We start from the raw sequence: 6,056 nt of genomic DNA, 5'->3' as shown, positions 1-6,056 counted from the left end.
GGAGCTTGGAAATTATCAGGGGAGTACTCAGAGCTGAAAGGCCAAAGGATATGGTTAGATGTAGAAAGATACTCCTGTAGAGGACAGCTCAGACTGGAGCAGAGATCCCAGGGAGGCAGTAGTCCAGAGACCTGGGCAGAAGAGGATGGGGCCAGACCAAAGCCTGGTGTAGGGTGGTGAGGAGGCAGCAGGTGGGAGAGATGCCCAGAAACCCCAGTGAGCAGGCCATTGGGCTAGAGGGCTACGAAGGAAGTGGGAGCAAAGGAGGCATTTAAGAAAAGGTCCAGGGCTCTGCCCTCAGGACTGAGGGATAAAAAGGCTGTCCCTGAGATGGAGACCAGGGAGAAGGAGCTGATTTGGGGGACAGACTGAGGCCTTTGGGGTCATGGCCAGTATGGAAGGGCTGAGAGACTTCTGGAGGACACCATCCAAAAGGCTGCAGGAATTTCAGATCTGGGGCTCAAGAGGGAGGTCAGGGATGGTCAAGCAGTATAGCACAATAGCAGTTAAAGACTCATCTATCAACAAAATGAATTGCATTGATGCAATGAGGGAAAGCGTAATATCCTGTTTTGTGCTGTCTTAGTCCACTCAGGCCGCTATATCAGAATATCACAGGGGCGCCTGGGTGGCGCAGTCGGTTAAGCGTCCAACTTCAGCCAGGTCACGATCTCGCGGTCCGTGAGTTCGAGCCCCGCGTCAGGCTCTGGGCTGATGGCTTGGAGCCTGGAGCCTGTTTCCGATTCTGTGTCTCCCTCTCTCTCTGCCCCTCCCCCGTTCATGCTCTGTCTCTCTCTGTCCCCCCCAAAAATAAATAAAAAACGTTGAAAAAAAAAAAAAAGAATATCACAAACTGATCAGCTTACAAACAACAGAAATTTGTTTTTCACTGTTCTGGGGGCTGGAAGTCTAAGATCAAGGTGCTGGCAGTTTCAGTGTTGGGTGAGAGCTTGCTTTCTGGTTCATAGATGGCCATCATTTTGCTGTGTCCTCACCCGGTGGAAGAGGTAAAGGAGGTCTCTGAGGTCTCTTTAATAAGGGCATTAATTCAATTATGGGGGCTCCTAAAGGCTCCACCTCCTAATACCATTACATTGGGGGTCAGATGTCAACATGTGAATTGGAGGCAGGGACACATTCACTCCGTGGCAGATCTCTTTTCTTCAGCAAAATATACTTTCTCCTCAAGGGCACATGGAACATTCTTCAGGATAGAGGATATGTTAGGTCATAAAACATATCTTAATAAAACTAAAAATACTGGGTTAAAGTGTCCTATTAAAAGGCAGAGACTGGAAGATTGAATTTAAAAACAATGATCCAGGGGCACCTGGCTGGTTGAGTCAGTAGAGCATGCAACTCTTGATCTCAGGGTTGTGAGTTCAAGCTCCATGTTGGGTGTGGAGATTACTTAAAAATAAAATCTCTAGGGGAGCCTGGGTGGCTCAGTCAGTTGAGCACAGACTCTTGATTCCAGCTCAGCTCATGATCTCACGGTTCAAGGGATCGAGCCCAGTGTTGTTGGGCTCTGCGCTGACAGCAAGAAGCCTGCTTGGGATTCTCTCTCTCCAACCCCCCCCCCCATCCCCAGAATAAATAAACTTTAAAAAGTATTTAAAAAAATAAAATCTTTAGGGGTGCCTGGGTGGCTCAGTCGATTGAACATCCAACTTTGGCTCAGGTCATGATCCCGCGGTTTGTGAGTTCGAGCCCCGCATCGGGCTCTGGGCTGATGGCTCAGAGCCTGGAGCCTGCTTTGGATTCTGTGTCTCCCTCTCACTTCCCCTCCCTTGCTCATGCTCTGTCTCTCAACAATAAATAAACATAAACAAAAAGTTAAAAAAATAAATAAATAAAAAATAAAAATCTTTAGAAAATAAATAAAAACAATGATCCACCTTTATGGAAATAAAAATGATTATAAGAGAATATTATGAAAACTGTACACCAACAAATAAGATAACTTAGATGAAATGGAAAATTTTCTAAAAATTTAAAAACATAAAAACTACTAAAAAACATAAAACATAAAAACTGCTAAAACTGACTCAAGAAGAAATAGAAAATCTGAGTATATTGAGAAGAGGTAAGGAGATTGATTCTGTAATTCTAAAAATGTTCCAACAGGGGGCTCCTGGCTGGCTCAGTCAGGTTTGATCAGCGCAGGCTGATCTCAGGTTTATAAGTTTGAGCTCCATGTTGGGTGTAGAGATTATTTAAAAATAAAATATTTTTTTAAATGTTCCAACAAAGAAAAGCCCAGGACCAGATGTCCCTACTGTTGAATTCTACCAAGCTTTTAATGACAAATGATCACAATGCTTATCAAACTCCTCTGAAAAATTATAGAGGAGAGAACATTTCCTAACTTATTCTTACCCTCACACCTTTATAACAAAGCCAAAGACATTACAAGATAAGAATATTAAAGGCCAATATCCTTCATGAATATAAACATGAGAATTCTCAACAATATACTACCAAACCAAGTTCAGCAGCACATTAAGAGGATTACATACTACGAGCAAGTGGGATTTATCCCTGCAATGTAAGAGTTCAAAATACAAAAAGCAATCAGTGTAACACATCACGTTAATAGAATGAAGGAAATAAAATTATTATTATCTCGATGCAGAAAAAACATTTGATAAAACAGTCTTTTATGATAAAAATACTCAATAAACTAGGATTAGATGGGAACTTTCCTTAATATGATAAAAGCAATATATACCAGTCCCATAGCTGACATCATAGTAGTGAAAGATTGAAAGCCTTCCCTTGAGATCAGGAACAATCAAGGATACCCACTTCTACTTAATGTAGTAGGGGAAGTTCTAGCCAGAAGAATTAATCAAGAATTTGATTCCTTTCCCAGTTGGAAAGGAAAAACTAAAGTTATCTTTGCAGACAACAGAATCTTATATGTAGAATACACACCCCCCCACACACAAACTGTTAGAGCTAATAAGTGAATTCAGTAAACTTGCAGTATGCAAAATCAACACACAAAAACCAATTGCATTTCTACACACTATCAATGAACAATCTGAAAAGGAAGTTTCAAAATAAACCCCAATTCTATTCACAACATCAAAAAAGAATAAAATATTTAAAAATAAGTTTGTACAAAGAGGTAAAAGACCTGAATATTGAAAACTACAAAACGTGGCTGAAAGAAATTGAAGAACACTTAAACAAATGGAAAGACATCCCATGTTCATGAATTGGAAAACTTAATATTGTTAAGATGATGGTACTACCTGTATTCGTTTGCAAGCGCTGCCATAACAAAATACCACAGATTGGGTAACTTAAACAACAGAGATGTATTTTCCCACAATTCTGGGGCTTAGAAGTTTAAGATCAAATTGTCAGCAGGTTTGGTTTCTGAGGCCTGTCTCCTTGGCTTGCCAGTAGCTGTGTTCACATAGTCTTTCTCTATGTGGTCACATCCCTAGTGTCTCTCTGTGTGTACAAATTTCCTCTTCTTAATACAGACTCTTGTCAAACTGTATTATGGCCCACCCTAATTGGCCTCATTTTAACTTAATCACCTCTCTAAAGGCCCTATAGCTAAATACACCCACACTCTGAGGTACTAGGTATATATTTTGAGGGGATATAAGCCCATAAGAAGACCCAAAGCGATACACAGATTCAATGCAATCTCTATCAAAATTCCATTGGCAAATTTGCATACACAGAGAAACCCACCCTAAAACTGATATGGAATTTCCAAGGGCCCTAAATAGACCAAAGTATCTTGAAATAGAGGAACACAGTTGGGGGTGCCTGAGTGGCTCAGTCAGTTGAGCATCTGACTCTTGTTTTTGGCTCACGTCATGATCTCAGGGTCATGGGATTGAGCCCTGCATCAGGCTCCACCAGCATACTGTTTTGATTACTCTAGCTTTGCAGTTTTGAATTAGGAAGTATAAGTCCTCCAACTTTGTTCTTTTTTTTTTTTTTAATTTTAGAGAGAGAGAGAGAGACAGACAGAGTGTGAGTGGGGGAGGGGCAAGAGAGAGGGAGACACAGAATCCGAAGCAGGCTCCAGGTTCTCAGCTGTCAGCACAGAGCCCGATGTGGGGCTCAAACTCGTGACCTTCGAGATCATGACCTGAGCTGAAGTTGGACACTTAATCGACTGAGCCACCCAAGTGTCCTTAGAGCATGTGACACTTGATCTCAGGGTCATGAGTTCGAGCCTCACGTTGGGTGTGGAGCCTATTTAAAAATAAAATCTTAAAAAAAACCATAGTGAGATATCTCATCATACCCATTAGGATGTCTATAATAATTTAATTTTTTAAACATTTATTCATTATTGAGAGACAGAGACAGAGCACGAGCATGGGAGGGGCAGAGAGAGGGGGAGACACAGAATCTGAAGCAGACTCCAGGCTCTGAGCCATCAGCACAGAGCCCAATGTGGGGCTTGAACCCATGAGCAGTGAGATCATGACCTGAGCCAAAGTCGGACACCCAACCGACTGAGCCACCCAGGTGTCCCAAATGTCTATAATAATTTAAATAACAGGTACAACAGGGGTTGGCAAGGACATGGAGAAATTGGAACACTTGTACAGTGGTAGTAGGAAAGTAAAATGGTTCAGCTGCTGTGGAAAATAGTTTGGTGGTTCCTCAAAAAGTTAAACATAGAATTACTATATCATCCAGCAGTTCCGTTCCTAGGTTTATCGCCCAAAAGAATTGAAACCATGCTGTCAAACAAGTACATGTACATGTATGTTCACATCAGCACTTTTCACAAGCCAGAAAGTGAAAACAGCTCAAATATTCATCAATGGATGGATAGATAAACAAATAGTGGTATACCCATACAATGGAATATTATTCAGCCATAAAAAGGATGAAATACAGATACATGCTGCAACATCTATGAACATGAAAAAAAAGGCTAAGTGAAAATAGCCATATACATAAGGCCACATATCAAATGGCTCCATTTATAGAAAATACTTGGAACAGGTGAATACACAGAGACAGAACGCAGATTGGTGGTTACCAGGGGCAAGGAAAAAGGAGGGAATTGGAAGAAATTGCTTAAGAGACATGGCGTTTCCTTTTGTGGTGACAAAAATATTTTGGAGACAGAGGTGGTATTTGTACAACGTGGTGAATGTACTAAATGGCACTGAACTGTTCACTTTAAAAGGGCTAATTTTATTTATGTGATTTTTCACTTCAATTATATATATATATAATGGTATTTACCAAGGATAAATATAGAGCAATAGAATATAACAGATGACTTAAAACATTGATGATTTAAGAGATTATTGAAGAGCTTTTAATATGACACAAATGTCTTTCATTTTGGTGGGAAAGCAATGGTTTATTTAACAAATAGTTCTAGAAAAATTGACTATGAAGATGAAATCAAATTTAAATCCCTACTTCACACCATATGCAAAAGTGAATTGAAGATTAATCAAAATTACATGTGGAAAAACACAATTATTTTAGTAAAAGAAAAATTAGAGAATATTTGTTTTACATTGGCATGGGAAGAACTTCTAAGCAAGATAGAAAATACAAAAGTCACAAAGGAACAGTAACATAAATTGACTATATAAAAATAAAAATTAATGGGGCGCCTGGATGGTTCAGTTGGTTGAGTGACCTGACTTTGGTTTAGGTCATGATCTCACAGTTTGTGAGTTCCAGCCCCGTATCCGGCCCTCTGCTGTTAGCACAGAGCCCGCTTCAGATCCTCTGTTCCCCTCTCTCTCTGCATTTCCCCTGCTTGTGCTCTCTCTCAAAAATAAAAAATAAACTTAAAAAAAAAATTAAGGGGCACCTGGCTGGTTCAGGTGGTAGAACATGTGACACTTGATTTCAGGGTTCTGAGTTCGAGCCCCACATTGGGTATAGAGATTACTTAGAAATAAAATTTTTATAAAAAAATAAATAAAAGGACAAATAAAAATTTTTCATAGTGCAGCACCTGGGTGACTCAGTCAATTAAGCACCCAACTTCAGCTCAGGTCATGATCTCACAGTTGGTGGGTTTGAGCCCCGTGTTTGGCTCT

This window comes from Panthera pardus, unplaced genomic scaffold (genome assembly GCF_024362965.1).
Source record: "Panthera pardus isolate Hobbes unplaced genomic scaffold, ASM2436296v1 HiC_scaffold_18, whole genome shotgun sequence".
NCBI classification, from domain to species: domain Eukaryota; kingdom Metazoa; phylum Chordata; class Mammalia; order Carnivora; family Felidae; genus Panthera; species Panthera pardus.
This window is presented reverse-complemented; position numbering follows the sequence as displayed.